Raw genomic sequence first — 20,218 nt, 5'->3', positions numbered from 1 at the left:
ACAGGTAGTTGTCAAAGAGTCAGCTCATGTGACAACAGGGCTAGAGGCAGGGGGGCTTCTTCACCGAGGCTGGGTGCTCACATCCAGCCTCTCCCTCTAAACCAGACCCCGCCCGTCACGGTTCACCCCTCCCAAAGCTCTGCTTTCCTTCACAGCTCCACTTAGTTCCATGTGAGATGGCATTCTGTGTTGTCTCAGGCTCCCGCCACACCCGTGGGCCCTCCCACACCAGACGTTCATGCAGGCACCCACAGCGTCTCCACCTACATCTGAATCCTCCCGTTGCATCCTGTGTCCCCAGGAGTGCCCCAGTCCACCCTCGCACTATCTACCCACTTCCATACCAGAGCGGGGTGGATTTCTGGCTTTGCCCTTTGCCCTCCAGAAAGCGCCCTTCGGCTTCCGCGTTCAGCTTCCGCCCAAGGTCGGGCCCAAGGACTCCTAGATGCTGCCCTTGCTGCTGCAGTTTGTATTTCTAACCCCCAAATGTCTTTCAACCCTCTGGTTCTGAGAATATAATCCACTCTGGGACACACACACACTACTTATGTGATAGAAAGAGGATGCCATAGTTTCAGGGAACAGTGACGATAATCGTAACTTGCATTCTTCTATGCACTTAGCAATTTTAAGGTGCTTTTACTCACATGAGCTCATTTAATGCTGATGATGATCCCCCCGGAGACAGGGAGAGGAGACTCCATCCTCATTTACAGAAGGCACACTGAGGCTCCGCAGGCCACATACCTGGCTGTGGCCACAGCGAGGGGCTGAGCCTGGAGCCCTCTCGAGGTCTTGCCATGCTCCATCTGTGAGGACAGTGGCCCCAGGGTCCTCCCCTACCAGACCAGAATCCCCAGGTTTCTCTGGTCCACGATTACATGTCCTTTGTCCTCCACCTACTAGAGAGGTCTGCAGATGCATCCCAGTGACTCTTCTGCTCCCTCACGCTTATCCTTTGGGGCCACTGCTGCTCTGCTTCATCCCATGGGGCTCCTTCTTCCATGTTCTGGAGCCCTTGGGGGCCATAATGTCCAGAGGACCCCCAAGGATATCTTGGGGAGGACCAGAGTAGCTTGGACAGGTGTCATTTTGGAAATTCAGTAGAGTCTGTTCATGTTATTTTAACAATGTGGACTCTGGATGGACCTCAGACATGGGTCACATGTGGGAACTGGGCCTAGAGCCCCATCTGGGGATCCACACGCATTTCCTCTATTGACACTCTTACCCTCTTATCTCTGGAAGCTTCCGGAGGTCTCTGCAGCAGACATAGGCTTGTGCTAACAACTCTGGATACATGCCCAGGGCTCAGCTAAGCCCTGCTGCATATGGAGATGGACAGATGCAAATTCTGTTGGCCCTATCATCAAAGTAGATCCTTCTCTGAAGGTTTTGCCACACCTCCCCAGAGGCCACTTTGGCTCCAGACCCTGTCTTCTCCTCCCTGGATTAAGAGAGCAGCCACCACTGACAAGCTACATGCAACTTATGTCCAACCCAGACCCCCCCAGGAGCCTTACAACTCTAGAGGAAGATGGGTGGATCCTTTTCTGATGAGAACCTGAAGGTGGCTTCCCTTCCCACTCACATGGAGCCAGACCCTACTTGACTTGGCATGTGCCTATCCCAGAACTTTGCCTCACCTCTACCTTCTTGCCAGCCCTTACCCTGCTGGAACCACACGGGTTTCCCTGAAGAGTCTGGCATACAGCAAGTGAACCCTGCCCGGGGCCTCTGAAATTTTTGACCCAGATAGCAAGGTTTGCTCCTCACTCTGTGCAGGCCTCTGCACAAATGCTCCTCATGAGGGGAGCACACCTGCCACATCACTCTCGGCCCCTCCCAGAATCACTCTGACCGAAGTAGGATGCACTTAGGCTGTCCCACCCTTTGTTCTTCCATTTGAAGGCCCCTGCTCATGCCCTTACTTGTCTCCCCCTTTTACTGTACTCAGCCCCACTGTACTCTGCGGTGAGGCGTCGGCTGCCTCTGCCCTCAAAGCACAAAGAGGAGGCACCGGGCCAGGTGGCAGGCGGATCTTCCCAGCCAGACACTGGCTTGCTTGGCCTTGAAGGTGAGGGTAATGATAATAGGAGTTCCCACTTAAATCATGGTCATTATGTCCCAGACACTGTTCTACGTCTTCGACCAGTATCAACTTGCTTGACTCCCACAACAGCCGGTTTGCAGGTGAGAAGTTGGAGGCGGCAGGGACCAGCTACGGAGCTGGAGGGCGCGGCAGTGCGTAATAGCCACCAAAGAGCGTTCAAGTGTGCCTGGATTCAGGAGCCTCCCCCAGTGAACCACCAGGACAGAGATGAAGCAACAGGTAGGCATGGGTGTTCCTAGTGGTGCATGACACCCCCCACCAGGAGGTCCTGGGTACCCATCGAAAAGACTGAGAGACATGGAAACAGCTAGCGTTAGGATACACTGTTAAGTTAAAAAAAAAAAAACAAATTAAAAAAAAAGTAAGGTGCCAAATTGTTCACATAAGACACTACTACTTTTATAAGAAAGTAGGGGACATTAAAAAAATATGTATATATATATATATATATATACTTCACTTATTTTGCAAAAAGAAGTCCTGTGGATACAGGCAGAGGGAGTAGGAGTGGAAACAAGATTTCTCTGGGCACACATTTTTTGCTACAACAGTTTCATTGAGGTATAATTCATATATCATACAATTCACCCACTTCATGGATACCATTCAATGGATTTTGGTATATTCGGAGATAAGTGCAACCATCCCCACAGACAATTTTAGAACATTTTCATCACCTTATAACATACCCTTTATCTCTCACCCCCACTATTCCCCTTCCCCCCCCCCACAGTCATTTATTATTCTGACTATTTCATGTGAATTGGAACCATTTAATATATGGCATTTTTGTCTGGCTTCTTTCACTTATCATAATATTTTCAAGGTTCATCCATATTATAGGGCATATCAGTACTTCATTCCTTTTTTTTTAATTAAAAATTTTTTTTAATGTTTATTTGTTGTTGAGAGAGAGAGAGAGACATAGCATGAGCGGGTGAGGGGCAGAGAGAGAGGGAGACAGAAAATGAAGCAGGCTCCAGGCTTGAGCTGTCAGCAGAGAACCCAACACGGGGCTTGAATTCATGAACAATGAGATCATGACCTGAACGAATTCAGGCACTTAACCAACTGAGCCACCTAGGCGCCCCAATTTTAAAAAAAAATTAACGTTTATTCATTTTTGAGAGACAGAGAGAGACAGACTGCGAGTAGGAGAGGGGCAGAGAGAGAGGGAGACACAGAATCTGAAGAAGGCTCCAGACTCTGAGCTGTCAGCATAGAGCCCAACATGGGGCTCGAACCCAGGAACTGCAAGATCATGACATGAGCTGAAGTTGGACACTTACCTGACTGAGCCACCCAGGTGCCCCTGTACTTCATTCCTTTTTATGGCTGAATAACTATCCATTGAATGGATATACCACTTTTTTTAATCCATTCATCAGTTGATGGACATTTGGGTTGTTTGTACTTTATGACTCTCATGAATGATGCTTCTTTGAGCATTCATGCACAAGTTTTTATGTGGGCATATGCCCATTTCTTTCGGGTCTATACCTAGGAGTGGAATTGCTGGGTCATGTGGTAACCCTACGTTTAACCATTTGAGGAATTGCCAGGCTGTTTTCCTTCTGTACCATTTCACATTTCCACCAGCAGTGTATGAATGAGATTTCCAATTACTCCATGTTCTCACACACACTTGTTATTGTCCATCTCTGAATATACCAGTCTGGGTGAGTGGGGTTGTTGCTAGGAGGCTGGTTCTAGGGGGTGCCCATGGCTGGGGCTTTCTCCTCACACAGACTGGTACTCCAGATCCATGGAGGGGTTTGGGACACCCCTGTCATCCTGTCTGTGCTGCTGGACATCTGTCTGGGGTGGGCTGGGGCCACCAAACAGCACAGTCTACTTGACTGGTTAGGGAAAGACGGCCAGAACACAGAGGACAACATGATCGAGCAGCAGCAGTCAGGTGTCACCAGGCTGGGGGACAGTCAGCCAGATGCCATTTAAATGCCTCCGAACAGATAGGAAGACCTGGAAAAGAATCCAGAACTGAATGAAGCAATACATAGGCCAGTTGGAGAAAAATGTAAAGTCAGGAGTGTGAGGACTGCAAACATCTATGAATAGAGACAGGAATTAGATGACAGGTGACTCGTGTCTAGAGACTTGACTGGGAAGACTGGCTCTCTGTTAAATTGGAGAAGGGTTTGGAAGAGCAATTGTAGGTCAGGCCCAGCCTGCCGGGCAGACAGGCACGAGGCAGAACCTCTCCCAACAGTAAATGTTCTGCCAGCCAAGAACAGAGCCCAACATTTCTTAGAAAGGTAACTCTGATATTATTTTGGATGACAAAACTGTAGAATTGTCAATCCAAATGTCTAAGAGAAGGAAACCCACAATTTTAACATTGTTTAAACAGATGCTTTTGGTCTTTCCAGCATTCGTCATGTTTAAGATAATCTGGGCGATTAGACTCATAGACCAACTTTCTAATTAGAATTTAAAGCCATAATTGAGTAATTTAGACTTGAGATTTTTAACTAGAAATCTAAGTTCTTATACAGTATTGGAATACTCAGAGAATGTGAGTCTCTATAGTTTAATGTATTAGATTTATAAAACAGTACTGAAGTACTTGGGAAGGTTTTTTTTTTTCATTGATACAGTTGAAGTACTTAAAATCAAATTAAAATTAAATGCACAAATGCAGTTTAAAACATTTAAAGGAGTATAATTAACAAAATATGTGGATGGGCCAAAACATAAATCAAAGCCCTTCCTGAACAAAGTGATGACTAAAACTTACTAGGTTTATGTATAAAATAAGCCATTTAGTAAGAGAATTTAAAAGCTGAAGGAAGAACTAGTCCCTTTATATCTGGGACTTTGTTGAATTGAGTATTAATTTTTTAATTTTTAAATAAAGTAAGCTCTGAATTTTATTGACAAAATGTACCCTTTGAAGATATAAAACAAATCTCCCGTTGCACTGGAGTGGGGTAGAGGGCTCTGGGAGAATTCCTTTCACTGCTTTGACCCACGGGGGCCCAGGAGGGTTCCCAGGGTGAGCAGGACTGCCCTGCCACAGGCACTGGCCAGAATGGTCTTGTCTACTGTGGTCAGTCCTAAATCTATCTCCACCACAACCAGAGGGACCATTTAAAAGTGTGACCCCTGCTTAATCTCATGATGTGTTCCTGCCACCCTCGGAATAAAACCCTAGCTCTGCACACTGGTCCTGCCACCCTCTCTGGCCATCTGTCCCCTGCTTCCCCTCCCCCACCACCCACCCTCTCTGGCCTCCCATCTGTCCTTGGAATCACTGAGAGGCTGCTGTCTAGAGACTGTACTAGCTGCTGTGTGCTGCTGGATGCTTCCTCTTCCTGCACCCACCAGCTCCTTCTTACCTTTCCTCTCCTTGGCAGATGCCCCTGACCACCCAGTCTGAGGGAGCCCTCTGTCCTGGTAGTCACTGTATCTTCTTTCCCTTTTCCTCCTGTCTAACATTTTTTGTCTCTTTTCTCTGATGTTCGTGTGTCCTCAATCAGAATGTTGAGTGTATATAGATGCATCCTGGGTGCCCGAGGCAGTGTCTGATACACTACCAGGTGGGGCTGAGACAGGGACATACAGAGCTCTAGCCCTGAGATTTGGGGAGTGGGGTGAAGCAGCTCCTGGGGGCTCCTGCACCCTATGTAACTCAGCTCATATTTGCATGGAGAGCTGACAGGAGGCAGGGTGAGCACACCTCCCTCCGTGGTGCAAGGGTCAGGGCTGGACCTTGAAAAAGCATCCCATCAGCCCCAACTCTGTTATCTGGGACAGTGGAGGGACAGTTGGGGTGCCATGGCAGGCTATGGTGGCCTCTTGGGGTACAGGTCCAGGCGACTTACTGTGAAAGCCACCGCCACCTCCGCACTTCCTTTCTGTTCTTTATCTCTCAGGCAGGCTGGGCTTGCAGAATGTTCTATTCTTTCCTCGCTTAGATGCTTAGCACTGCCTTTGAAAAGGAGATCAGACACTGAGACAGATCTGGAAGCCCCTGGCCTTGTTGGAAGGGGCTTCCAGTTTGTGAGCTAAGGAGGGCATCTGACCTTCAAGTCCCCCACCTGCCCCAGTCCCACCATTGGTGAGAGGGACATTCAGACAGATTAGAATTTCAAGCATCAGCCAGGGTGTGGTTTTTAGACAAAAACAAAACAAAACAAAACAAAACAAAAACTAAGAGGATCCCTTAGGAGGTATTTCTTTAAAGAAGCCTTTTGGGGTTCTGGGCTCTCTGCCAGGAAGAACCAATTGAGGCAATCAATGGGGGCGGTCTGGGGGGGGCGGTGTCTGAGGGTGGAAGAGGAAAGCTGTTAACCAGGAGCTCTCACACTGTAGCTGCCCCAGACCCCCTTGGAGGGCTTGTTAAAAACCTAGTGCTGGCCCCACTCCCAGAGTTTCTGACCCAGGAAGTCTGGGGAGAGCCTAGTTATTTCCCAAGCCTGCTGTGGCTGTGGGTCCTGAATATACTCTGAGGATGGTCACTAAAACAAGGCTGTGCCCCTTTGTTCTTTTCACTGAATGAAAAGAAGAGTGAAAAGAGATGGGTAAAGCCAGGTAAGCCCCTTAGGTCCAATTTAGAACTTGATGTGCTCCCTTCTTTTCTTTCCTTCTTTCTTTTCTTCCTTCCTTCCTTCCTTCCTTCCTTCCTTCCTTCTTTTCTTTTAATGTTTATTTATTTTTCAGACAGCAAGAGCACATGAGTGGGGGAGGGGCAGAGAGAGAGGGAGACACAGTCTGAAGCAGGCTCCAGGGTCCCAGCTATCAGCACAGAGCCCAATGTGGGGCTCAAACTTATGAAGCTCAAGATCATGACCTGAGCCGAAGTCCACGCTTAACCAACTGAGCCACCCAGACACCCGCCCTCCTTTTCTTAAAAGACCCCAGGCCCTGTGGATGAAGGGACCTTGGGGAAGGACTTGGGGTTTCTGAGTGACTTCTGATGGCCCCCAAGGGAGGGGCCCTTGGCCTTTTGTGTTTGGTCCTGTCTCACCCTGACTGGGTCCTACTGTGGGTGTGGATGAGACCTGGTCATTTCTGTCCTCAAAGCTTTGAAGCCCATGGGGAGTGCATAGGCATCAAGGGAAAGGCTGGGCCCTGGAGGTACTGATCCAGCCAGGCCTGTGAGTGTGACATTGTATGTTGGGAAGGGAAAGGGTCCAGGTGACTGGATGTAGAATCTTGGTGGGTCATGGAAGCCTTAGGGGAGAGGGTGGGGCAGTGTCCCTTCCTGGGCCCCATGGTCTCAGTGGATACCTTCCTTCTTTATGTCCTTACTTTTCTTTTGACAGGAGACAGCCTCAGGGCTCAGTTCCCAAGCAGCTTGAATTTGCCAAATTCAAGAGAGGGTGTTGAGGGAGGTGAGGGCTGGTGCGATCAGGTGGGGTAGGGGTGTTCAGGGTGCCCAGTGTGATTACCTGACTTGGAGCCACTGGCCGCCGGCCTGCCTGCCAGCCTCCCCAGCAGCCCAGCATTCACATGCTGGGGCCTGGGCCTGGCGTCCTCCCTCCCAGTGACTCCCCGTGCTGGCTGCCAGTTGACAGGCCTAGGGCTGCCTATGAACCTGCGGGGACTGGCCCTCAGGGAGGGGCGCTGGTCTCCCCAGTATGTCACATCCCACAGGCTTATCTGTTCTGGGAAGTTCCTGGGCCTGGTTGTCCTTTAGGGCTGGGGCTGCTTCTTGGTTCCAGGCTCTGACAGTTGTCAGCAAGCTCTTTAACATCTCTGGGCCTCAGTTTTCCCATCTGTGAAAAGAGAATGCGTTTACTTCAAGGATTAAATGAGCTAATCGGTGTAGAGTGCAGAGCCAGTTGTATTAGTAACGTTATCATATCAACCAAACCCAGGGGCCAGGAATTCCTGGCACATCATACATGTGAAGGGATGAACTTTACAGATAAGGAAGTGGGGGAGGGGTCGTGCAGTTTGTAGGTTGGTTTTGGGTCTGCAGATCTCTCTGCTCTTTTTGGGGTTCTCCACCCTGACACTTCTTCCACATTTCCCCCCCCCGGGGCCTCAGCCAGAGGACCTTTGGCAAGCACTCCTCCCAAGGAAAACACCACCTTGGAGTGGCTTTCTAGGCCAACCCTGAGTTTATTTTACATTTTACGCAGTATCGGTGGGCCAAGGAGCCAGCTCATAATTAGCCTAATAAGGTGCCTGCTGCACGCACGTCTGTGCTCTGGCTCCATTCTGATGGCTACCCAGTAATTTGCCAGATCTCTAAGATAAGGCCTTTGCCTGGACAGGTTCCCATCACAAAGCACACCGTGCTCGGGGTGAGGCCTAATTGTGGTGTTTTCCAGGCTTCCTCCCTCCCCCTATAACCTGTGGGAGCCTAGCCCTCCCAAGCAAGAGCATCTCCCCAGTGAGCAAGCATCAGGGGACAGGGCTGCAAGGGGACAGAAGAGACCAAACCTGAGCTTTACTGACAAATGTTACAAGAGGAGGGGAGAAACCTCCAAGCCAGTTCTTGGCATCTGTGTGTAGTGGCTGGTGGGAGTCGTGACAGCTCTGTTGTGGGGCCAACCCCACTATACACTCCCAGGCTCAAGTTCAGTGTCTGTTCCAGGGATGTGTTCAATGTTGTTGTCCCCCTCCTTATGCAGGTGCCTGCCTGCCTGCCTGCCTGCCAGCCAGGAATGCCCTGGAGCAAGGTCTGACTGACCTCTGGGCCCAATCCAGAAGGGAGGTGCCCCCTGTCCCCAGGGCTCAGCAACAAGTCTCTCTGAGCCATCTTTGCCTCGGGGCTGCAGTGCTACATCAGGACTGACTTGGGAGCAGGACCCCAGGCCCTGGAGAGACCAGGCAGGAGGCCAAGGCCCTGGAGCTGTGTAGCTGCGAAGCAGGAAGGCGGGCCTCACCACAGTACCCCTCTCCCCTCCTGGCCAGGGCAGCCCCAGGCGCCCAGTGGGCGGACAACTGGGCAGCCAGGCCTGGAAGTGTGGGGCCAGCCCCAATGAACTCGCCCACGCGACCTTCTTTGATCCGCCCACTGGGTGGGGCTGCATCCTCAGTGAGGTTTTCCCTGGAGACTGTGACTGGGGAAGACCAGCCTCATCCTGGCCCCAGGGCCCTGTGTGTCCCTGGCAGAGTCCAAGGTCCCTCTCACTGCCTTTCTGGAGAGGATGATGCAGGCTGTCCTGGAGGAGGACAGCGCTGGTCAGAGGTAGAGCTAAGACCCCCTCAGCCATGCTTATCTAATACCCCTCTGAGGGGAATTGAGATCCCTTGGAAATAGAAGGGGCCTTAGCCTGGCAGGTCCTCAAGAGCCAAGGATTGATGGGGGGAACAAGGGTGGAAACTCACCTGGCAGGGTATCTGCATCCCTGCATTTTCTGGGGTCAACTGTGCCAAACCACCAGATAATCCTTTTGGCTTCCTGGAGCCATCAGGCCCATGCAGGTGTTAGGCTAGCCTCTGGGGGTTCCTTGACACCCACTGCTCTTGGTCCAGGCCTGGGCCTGCCCCCTCTATTCCAAGATGGGTCCAAGAGTGCCGAAAACCACCCAACCACCATCCATGGGCTGGGTGCAGGACAGTCTGAGTCAGAGCTAGCTCACCATGGGTGGGTGTGCTAGGGTGGGGTTGCTGCAGGGCACAGGGGCACCAACCACTGCCAGGCAGGGTCCTGTGGCCCAGGAGCTCTTTGTGCTCACATGGGCCTCAGGCTTGTTCTGTCTCACATGTTTCGTCTGGGTCTGCCAGGGAGGAAGTGAGAACTTGGCTCCGAGTTCCAGGCCTTCTTCCACACTGGGTCCCCCACGTCAGTGCCTTGAGGGTTCCAGGGCCCTTTTGCTGGATGACCGACCCCTCGCATCTTTAGCGATCCCCTTTGAACTCTGTTTCTGACCCTCACCCAGGGGCTTTCCACTGCACTTGCTGTGGGAAGGGTAACTCAGACCTCCAGGCTTCTCTCAGTGCCACTTGGATCCACAGAAGCTGTAGCAAGTGGTTCTCATCTGCCTGCCAGGTGCTGGGTCCTGCTCTGTCATGCCATCCTCACCCTCCTGTCCCCTTGCTTTGCATTTGTCACTGGGAAAACGGCATTCCCACATGAATTTACTCCCAGGAATCGCCAGAGTGAGGGCAGTGGAATAGATGAAGATGAAGCCCTGCTTTCACTTCCATGCTTGGATTTTATTTCATTTTATTTTTTTAAAGTTTATTTTATTGATTTATTTTGAGAGACACAGAGAAAGAGAGAGAAAGAGAGAGAGAGCGCAGGGGAGGAGCAGAGAGAAAGAGGGAGAGAGGGAATCTCAAGCAGGCTTTGCATTGTCAGCACAGAGCCTGATGTGGGGCTCAGACTCAGAAACTGTGACACCATGACCAGAGCCAAAGTCAGGAGTCAGACGCTTAACCGACTGAGACACCCAGCTGCCCTTCTCATGCTTGGATTTTAATTGGGCAAGGGGCAATAAACACCTGATTGTGTGTCAGGTGGTGATAGTGATAAACAGATAACAATAATGAAGGGAAGGGGACCCCAAGTGGAAGGGGTGGTCTACAGGTTTAAATGGGTTGACCAGGAAGCCCTCCTGGAACAGGGACATTTAAATAAACATCTGAGAAAGCTGAGTTAATGGGGCTTACCGATATCCAGGTGAAGAGTTTCCAGGCAGACAGAAGGGCAAATTCAAGGTCTTGAGATGAAGGTGTGGGCAGGACAGCTCCTAGGCCCAGGGCTGGAGGAGAGCAGAGGGGTGACTGGCCCTGTGGTATAAGAAGAAACGTATTTGGTCTTGTCCCTGGCTCCTAGCACAAAACTCCTAAAACCCTTGGAATTTCTTGAGTGATAGGAGTGTCTTTTGTTATTTGAACACATCTGAGTTTATGCTAATGAGGTGACTTAGGGTGGGGCACTTGCTTGCTTGCAGGATAGGCTGGTCACTAGAAAGACTGAAGAATTAGAAGGTTAGAATTTTCAGTCCCTCCCACTGACCTCTGGGAAGGAGAAGGATGGGGGGGGGGGCTGCAGATTAAGCTCCATAAAACCTCTTGAACAACAAGATTTGATGAGCTTCCAGGTCAGTGAATACCTCCACATGCGGGGAGGGTGGCATACCCCAGTTCCTCAGAGACAGAAGCCCCTGCATCTAAGACCCTTCCAGATCTTGCCCTGTATACCTCTTTATCTGGTTTTCCATCTGTATCCTCTATAATAAACTGGGACTTGTAAGTAAGTGCTCTTGAAGTTCTCTGAGCTGCTCTAGCAAATTAATTGAACCCAAGAAGGAGGTCATGGGAACTCTGATTTACAGCCAGGTGGTCGGAAGCACAGGTGACAACCTGGACTTGTAACTGGTGTCTGAAGTAGGGGCCTCTCTCATGGGCCTGAACCCCTAAGCTGTGGGATCTGATGCCGTATCCAGGTAGGTCGTATCTGAATTGAGTTAAATTTGTGGGACATCCATCCAGTTGATGTTTGCTGAGAATTGGAGAGTTGCTTGGTGGCTTTGGGAAATATGCCAGAGTTCCCGGCTTGGGTTTTAAATGGATCACTGTGCTGTGTGGAGAAAGGAGGGGTGGGGAAGGGGGAAGCCAGAGACCAGGCAGGAGGCAGTTGTTGGAGAGATGTCCTGAGACAGTGTGCGTAGTGGTGGTGGTTGTGTGTGTGTGTGTGTGTGTGTGTGTGTGTGTGTGATAGTTGTTGGATGTTGACCACAGTGCGAAGGGACCAATGACTGGATTTGGTGGATATGACACATGCAAGAAAGAAGGAGGATGAAGTGGCTCCAAGATTATGGCCTGAGCACTGAGCAGCATACAGTTGCCATTACCTTACTGACACCTCCATGCAACCTTTTGAGGGAGGTGCAGTAATCAGTCAAAAGCCCAACCTTGGAAGATGAAGAGACATTATCTTTTATCCTGCAAAGTTATGATTTTTTCACTAAGTCTGCCAGTCATTCCAGATAGAGTTATTTGAATGTGTTGCCCACCTGCACAGGGAGGTCCCTTGGGGACAAGGAGTTGAACCATCCAAGCTTGCCTGAGACAAGGCATGGGTCTGGGGAGGTGAAGGAGGTAATTAATGGGCTGTCTGCTTGGAGCATGTGGCTGGGGACTGCACCTTTCCTTCTGGATGTGATGGTGTGTGCTGTGTGTAAAAGCACACGTTCAGGAACAATGGCTGCCACTGAATGGTGCCACCTGTGCTGTTGACCTGGGTAGAGCCCTTCGCATGGGAATTTGATCCTCTAAATAATAGCCCTGTGAGGGAAGACATTATGCTATGGTCTGAGTGTTTGTGTCCTCCCTAAATTCATATGTCAAAATCCTAACCCCTAATATGATGGCATTAGGAGGTAGGGCCTCTGGGAGGTGATTAGGTCACGACGGTGGAACCCTCGTGAGTGGGACTAGTGCCCCTGTAAAGAAGACCCCAGAGAGCTGCCACATCCTTTCCACCATGTGAGGACGCAGCGAGAAGACACTTATCTATAAACCAGGAAGAGAACTCTTATTAGACACTTAATCTTCTAGTGTCTTCATCTTGGGCTTCTGGTATCCAGAACAGTGAGAAATAAACACAAAAGTTGCCTGACTTACAATGGTTTGTTTTAATGATTTTTTGACTTTATGATGGTGCAAAAGCAACATATATATGGTAGAAACCATGCTTTGAATTTTGGATTTTGATCTTTTCCTGCGCTAGTGATCTGCAGTATGCTGCTCTCCTGTGATGCGGGGTGGTGGCGGGTGCCACAGCTCCCAGTCAGCCATGCGATCATGAGGGTAAACAACCCACACACCCACAGCTGGTTGGTTCTTCACCTTCAGTATAGTAATCAGCAAATTATATGAGGTAGTCAATGCTTTATTATAAATAGGCTTTGTGTAAGATTATTTTGCCCAACTGTAGGGTAATGGAAATGTTCTGAGCAAGTTTAAGGTATGCTAGGCTAGTTATGTTTACTACATTAGGTGTATTAAATGCATTTTCGACTTAAGATATTTCTTTTAATGTTCATTTTTGAGAGAGAGAGAGAGAAAGAAAGACAGAGAATCCCAAGCAGGCTCTGTACTATCAGCACAGAGGCTAATGTGGGGCTTGAACTCACAAACCACGAGATCATGACCTGAGCCGAAGTCAGACGCTCAACCAACTGAGCCACCCAGGTGTTCCTTGGTGCAAGGTATTTTCAACTTATGATGGGTTTACTGGGATTTAATCTCATCCTAAGTGGGGGAAAATCTGTATTGTTGTTTAGAAGTCACCAGTCTATGATATCCTATTACAACAGCCCAAACAGACCAAGACACTGATGTTATGCCATTTTACAAATGAGGGAACTGAGGCTCATAAGCAGAGGACTTACCCAAGGCAGTGCAAGGACCTAAACCTAGCTCTCTAGCTCCTAGGTCCCTATCCTTCTTCTGGCTGCATGGCCAACTGTCTGCTCCTCTGAACCCAGATGGCCCTCATGTTTGAGGCCACTGTCTCCAGGGGCTGGACCAGAACTTGGATGTGCCCAGCTTGTCCTGGGTCTGGTCAACAGCATGTTCTTCTGGCACTGAAGAGCTTCTGGAAAAGTATAAAAGGGTAAGCCCTGCATTGAGAGAATCTTCCCTAAGTTTGATGGGAAAGCCATGAGACAGGACAAGTAGGGGATCAGGACACCAGAGTCTATAGTGTTCAGTCCATAAGCAATGGTCTCCCCTGAGCCAGGCAACTGCATCTGGAACAGTGTGTGTATCAGTCAGGACACAATATGACGTGGTGACAAACAACCCCCAAATCTCAGTGGTTGGAAACAAAACTCTTGTGTTTTCCTCCTACCATATGTCCAATGTGACCCACAGAGACAACATCTCCATGTCTTCCAGAAGAACAGGCAAAGAATGGAGCCAAGCAATGAAACACTGTCATACATCATTTCCACTCAAATTGCATTGCCCACAGCAAGTCACAGGGTCACAGATTTCAAGGGGGCAGGAAGTGTGATGTTTCTGTAAGAGAAAGGATGCAATTACTGATAATGAGTTACCCCAAACATAGTAGCTTAGATCATTTTATTATGTTTCTGAGCATCAGAATTTGGGAAAGACAACATCAAGGAAAGCTAGAATCTGTTCACAGCATCTGGGACCTCCCTGGCAGGACTCCAAGCCTGAGGGGACCCCTGGACTTGGGGCTGCTCACCTGAAGAGTTGCCTCCTCACATGCTGGCTTGGACTGCTTTGAGAAACTTCCATGTGGCTTCTGTGCAGGTTTGGCCTCTCTACAGCATGGTAGTTGCATTTCAAAGCAAAGAGTCCAGGGGCACCTGGGTGGCTCAGTTGGTTAAGCCTCTGATTTTAGCTCAGGTCATGATCTCATGGTTTGTGAGTTTGAGCCCTGCATCGGGCTCTGTGCTGACAGCTCAGAGATTGCAGCCTGCTTTGGATTCTATGTCTCCTTCTCTCTCTGCCCCTACCCCACTCATACTGTCTCTCTCTCTCAAAAAATAAACATTAAAAATTTTTTTTTCAAAGTGGAGAGTCCCAAGAGGGCCAGGCAGAAATTGTCTCGTCATTTGTAACTTGGCCTCAGAAGTCGAATAGCATCACTTACCCCAGAGTGGCACCATCCCTGGATTTGGGAGAAGGGGAAATAGCCCCTCCCTCTCTGCAGGAAGATGGTCAGAGCTGGCTGTACAAAGATCAAAGGTTCAGTTGGTTAGAGATCCCGTTTGTTGCTAACTTTGGAAAATGCAATTCACCCCCAAGGAGAGGTGAAAGACAAGTGAGCAGTGGTCTCTCCAGTGGTGGGGAATACACAGTATGTCCAGACATAGCCTCTGACCTCTCAGCACAGGCAGTTTCCTTGAGGACGATTATGCTTGAAGCTAGCAGGCAGGACAGAGCAAGATGGCCAGGCTGTGAGCCGGGGTGCAAGTTTTTTTCCTGGCTCTCTTGCTCCCCAGACTCTCGACCCCCAGGGCCAGTACTCAGCCTCTCTGTGGGAGGGGCCCTGGTGCCCAAAGATGTGCCTCTGTCATCCTCTGAAAGGAGGAGGTTTAAGTAAGGACAGGAGATTGGTTGGGACCCCTCCCACAGAAGCATGACTTAGAGGGGGATGGAGGGGGGGCAACCAGTGCCTTGGGACACTTCATTAGCCATGGAGATGAGGCAGGCTCAGGTCCCCCAGGCAGCCCCAGATGACAAAGGCCCCAGAAAGGCAGTGTAGTCAGAGGATGAGTGAAGACTTAATGTAGGAGAAGAGGGGACTGAGCCTGAATCTTCCCATCTGGAGCAGGACCCAGTAAACACCTTTCGCAGGCACCAGATCCAGGGCTGTCACATTTCCCCTAACTGCCAGAGTGGATAAGAAGCTGTTTTCCTGGCAGTAGCAGCCACAGGAAGCCCAAGGTGGAGCTTGGGAAGGCAGGCTCAGTGTCCTCTGCACGCTCATTACCAAATACTTATTTCTTCAGCTAGTTAGTCTGGAATTCTTTCTATTGGGGCAGGCCCTCCCCTGGGATGTGTAGACTGTTCTGGCTCAGCCAGCAGCAGTAAATGGGGACTTATTCAAACAAGAGATGCGAAAATGTGGAAAAAATACTTTGGAAAATGTTTGCATTGGAGGGACCGGCGAGGGCACTTGTGAATTGTTTTCTTCTTTCGAAGCCGCCCTTACCATAACTTGTTCCAGCAGAACTGATGCGCAGGGCGCAGGTCCCTTGGGACGCAGCAGGAAAAGCGGAGGAGAGGAAGGGCGGGCTACACAAAGGCCTTGGGAAACAAGTTGTTTATCGACTTTCGCTCCACAGCTCTGTTGCTAGTTCAAACCACCCTTGACCCCTGAATGTTCAAGGACAGCTACCTCCCTGATTCTTTTAACGTCTTTGCAACTCTGAACCAATGAGGGGCAAGACTTTCACTCTGGTCTGGGTAGTTCTGGGTGATGTATTTAAAATCAGGGACCACAATGGAGCTGGGTGTCTGGCAAATAATTAATGGAACATTAACTCTGGCCCCAGAATTCTTAACTCCAGAAAAAATATTGTACCAGTCTTCAAGGCCCAGGAAATGGGGGTCTTAGTGTGTTCCGTCTGCTATAACAAATTAGCACAGACTGGGTGCTTATGAACAACACAAACTTATTTCTCATACTTCTGGAAACTGGAAGTGTGAGATCAGGAAGTCAGCCTGCTTGGGTGAAGGTCCTCTTTTGAGCTGCAGAGTTCTTACTGGTAGCCTCACGGGGCAGAAGGGAGAAGCTTGAGAGCTCGGTGGGGCTCTTGTATAAGAGCACGAATCCCAGGGGCGCCTGGCTCACTCGGTTAAGTGTCTGACTCTTGGTTTTGGCTCAGGTCATGATCTCATGGTTTCGTGAGTTTGAGGTCCTTGTCAGGCTCTACACTGGCAATGCAGAGCCTGCTTAGGATTCTCTCTCCCTCTCTATCTGCCCCTCCCCCACTCACACTGTCTCTGTCTCTGAAAAATAAATAAATAAACTAAAAAAAAATTTAAACAGCACGAATCCCATTCATGAAGGCTCCTCCCTCATGACCTAATATCCTTCCAAAGGCCTCACTTCCTAACACCATCCTGTTGGGTGTATGGATTGCAACATGTGGGTTCTGGGGTGATGGGGGCACAAACATTCAGGCCAGAGCAAAGGGAGTGAGGAATGAGCAGACCATTCTGAGCCATGGACAGTCAGCCTGCTTTCTTCCCAAGTACCCATGATGTGCAGGCCTGCGGAGATAGTAAAGTCATGGAGGGGACATATTGCCTGCCCCTGGCTGGCCCCACCATATATGCTCCTTCCTTAATAATGAAACCCTCAGGGTCAAGCTTGGCACACAGCTATCTGGACCAGATCCGGCCAGTGGCGTGTGAATGGCAGCATCATGAGCGATTTCCGTTCCAGGAAATAGCATTAAAAGGAGTGGATTAGCCCTTCTTCCTTCTTTCTTCTTCTGCTGGCTGGAATGTGGACACGATGACCAGAGCTGGAGCTGTCCCCTTGGACCATGTGGTGATCTAGGAGTGGGGGCCGCACACAGCAAAGCATGGGAGGGATAGAGCCTAAACCTCGACATGCAGCAGCCTCCCTAGCAGGCCTTCCTACCTCCTGCACCGAGTACACCACTGTCTCTTTAATGTCACTACTGGTTTTCACCCACAGCCAAAGATAGTCCTCTCCCATACACCACTTTCAGAGCGTTTAGAATCAATTATGTTTCTCATGTCAAAGGTTAGCCAGTCCTTCTAAGAATCTCATGAGACTAGAATACTGTAGCTAAGCTAAGGCAATTCAGTGGTGGGATGGCCCTCGTCTTGTCAAGGAAGAGGCTTCCTGCACAGAGACATGTTACCACTAGTACGGTGACAGCTACCTGTATCTTGTATAGACCTATCGGAGAGCTTAGGTGTCCAGAGGGCAGAATGAATTCCTTCCCTTCTCCAAAACTTCTGGAAATGGCAACATCACATAATCCCAGCAGACTTGTGAAGAGGATGAGGGCATGGACGAGTATCAGGGAACTTGCGACTTTCATAGATTTCTAGAACAAAAAAATCAGGCATGATCGTATTGATTAAAAACCCATGGCTGAGGAGACTGCAGCCCACTATGTATGCAAGAGGCAGCCTGGATAGAGGTATCAGCCTCCCTGAGCACCTGGAAAAGCTGTGAGTTCAGAGTCTGAAGCTGGAGAACAGGAGTTGGCCAGGGGCTTCAGTGGTGGGGAGAGAAGAGTTGGTTCAAGGACCATCCGTGGAACAGTGAGGAGAGCACTCTGCTCTCCTGTAACCCAGGCTCCACCAAGAAGCCAGCAGTGCTGTGTTTGCACTTGGAAATGACCTTGGAAGGATGCTTAGTACCCACCTGAGTAAAGCCCTCATTAGTTGGATCTTTTTGTGGGGTGAGGAGTCCCGGCACCCTCGAGTGAAGGCTGCCAGTTACTATGAGTCACCCTCTACGCAGAACTCAAGCCAACCTTCTCGGGAAGGGGTGAGGCCTGCTGAGTAAACAGACCTGGGAACCACAGACAGAAGCCTTGCCAGCTGTCTATATGCATCAGTCTTGTCTTTCTTTTGTACATGTAAACAGGCAACCAAGAAAACAGTCCCCACAAGAGAGAAGGACCCCGAAGAGCAAAAGTAACAGCTGTTCTGGAAAGATAGAAATATCAAAGGCAATGAGTAAATCTAAAAGTCATGATTAACACTTCAGAGACTTTTGAGAATGTATTGCATTCACAAAATAGGAACAGGAAGCTACAGAAAGGAAAAATCAGGGAACAAGAAAAAGTTCACAGAAATTCAAAATACAATTGGAAGAAGAACTCAGGAGAAGGATGGGAGAATGTAGTCAAAGAAACTTCCCAGATGGTAAGGCAAAAAGACAAGAAGATGAAGAAAAAGGTGAAAGAAAGTTAAGAGATGTGTAGCATCAGTCCATGGTGTCCAAAATGTGTCAGTAAGAGTTCAGAAACAAGGAACAGGACAGAAAGTGCAGGGTAAGTGTATTGGTCCCTATTGCTGCTGTGATGAATTTAGAGGCTTGAAACAACACAAACGTATTATTTTACACTTACTGACATCAGAAGTCCTGAAGTCAAGGTGTCAGCAGGGCTGTATTCCTTCTGGAAGCTCTAAGAATGAATTCCTTTCCTTTTCCAGTTTGTTTGTTTTATTTTTTTTAATGTTTATTTATTTTTGAGAGAGAGAGAGGCAAAGCTTGAGCAGGGGAGGGGTAGAGAGAGACACACACACACAGAATCTGAAGCAGGGTCCAGGCTCTGAGCTGTCAGCACAGAGCCCGATGGGGGGCTCAAACCCACGAGCTGTGAGATCATGACCTGAGCCAAAGTTGGATGCTTAACCGACTGAGCCACCCAGAGGCCCCTGCCTTTTCCAGCTTCTGAAAGTTGACTGCATTCTTGGCTCATGCCCCCTTCCTCCACCTTCAAGACCAGCTATGTAGCATCTTCAAGATTCTCTCTCTGTGACCCCTGCTCCCATCACAACATTGCCCTCTCTTCTTCTCCATCTGCTGTCATATCGCCTTTTCTGACTCTGACCCTGTAGCCTGCCTCTTGCAAGAGCCCTTGTGATGACACTGGGCTCACACAGCTAATCCAGGAAAATCTCCCCGTCTCAAGATCTCACATCTGTAAAGTCTCTTTTCCATATAAGATGGCACATTCACAGCGTTCCAGGGATTAGGATGTGGACATCTTTGGGGAGACCATTATTCTGTTGATCACAGTACAAAATAAAGAAATGATCGGGGAAAATTTCCCAGAGCTATAAAAGGGTAAAAAGTTTTAAGATTAAAAATTCCTCTTAGTTACTTTATAGGATGATTGAGAAAGGGCAATACCTGGACACTCTCTCATGCATATTTAGAAAAATAAGGAGAAAATCCTAAAGGCTGCCTGGAGAGGGAGGGGGCACATGTCACTGGCAGAGGAAGGAGATCAGCGGCATGGTGTGCTAAACAGAAATAGAAGACGTCCTTCAAGACTTGGGGGAAAAGTACCTTGATGTTACAATGAAGATATATATATATATATATATATATATATATATATATATATATACACACACACATATTTTTTATACAAGAAAAGACTCTGAAAGTTGACCTCCCATGGACTTATTTTGAAAAAGTATACCTTGAGGTATACTCTGGCCATAAGAAAATGAGATCAAGAAAAAAAGGGGCACCTGGGTAGCTCAGTCAGTTAAGCGTCCAACTTCAGCTCAGGTCATGATCTCGCATTTTGTGAGTTTGAGCCCTGTGCCAGGCTCTGTGCTGACAGCTCAGAGCCTGGAGTCTGCTTCAGATTCTATGTCTCAGTCTCTCTCTGCCCCACCCCTACTCATGCTGTCTTTCTCTCTCTTTCTCTCAAAAATAAAAAAAAGTTTAAATTAAAAAAATAAAAATAAAAATTAGGACTTCCCCAAACTGTGGAGCTAAATCAGTACCATAGTGAGAAGAGATTCTATATTAGCAATACAAAGATGACTCAGTATTAGAAAATCTGATATTAACACTGACCACATTAATAAGCTGAAGGAGAAAAATAATTATATGATTATCTCCATAGATGCCAAGAAAGCCTTTGAAAAATTCAACACCCCTCTATACTTAAAGTGTTGACA

At 48.9% G+C, this 20,218-nt stretch overlaps 1 long non-coding RNA gene across 1 annotated transcript; it reads right to left on the bottom strand.

Moving 5' to 3' along the window:
- Positions 1-2,895: 2,895 nt before the first annotated feature.
- On the bottom strand, positions 2,896-19,612 carry LOC147580368 (uncharacterized). The gene is made up of 3 exons (XR_015252827.1): positions 13,896-19,612; positions 10,706-10,825; positions 2,896-7,854 (listed from the first exon to the last, which is right to left on the bottom strand). It is a non-coding gene; the product is annotated as an uncharacterized LOC147580368 (long non-coding RNA).
- Between the last annotated feature and the right edge of the window lie 606 nt (positions 19,613-20,218).

The sequence above is a fragment of the Puma concolor genome, chromosome B3 (assembly GCF_028749965.1).
Source record: "Puma concolor isolate L17-30 chromosome B3, mPumCon1.1.hap2, whole genome shotgun sequence".
In the NCBI taxonomy this organism is placed as follows: Eukaryota; Metazoa; Chordata; class Mammalia; order Carnivora; family Felidae; genus Puma; species Puma concolor.
This window is presented reverse-complemented; position numbering and strand designations above follow the sequence as displayed.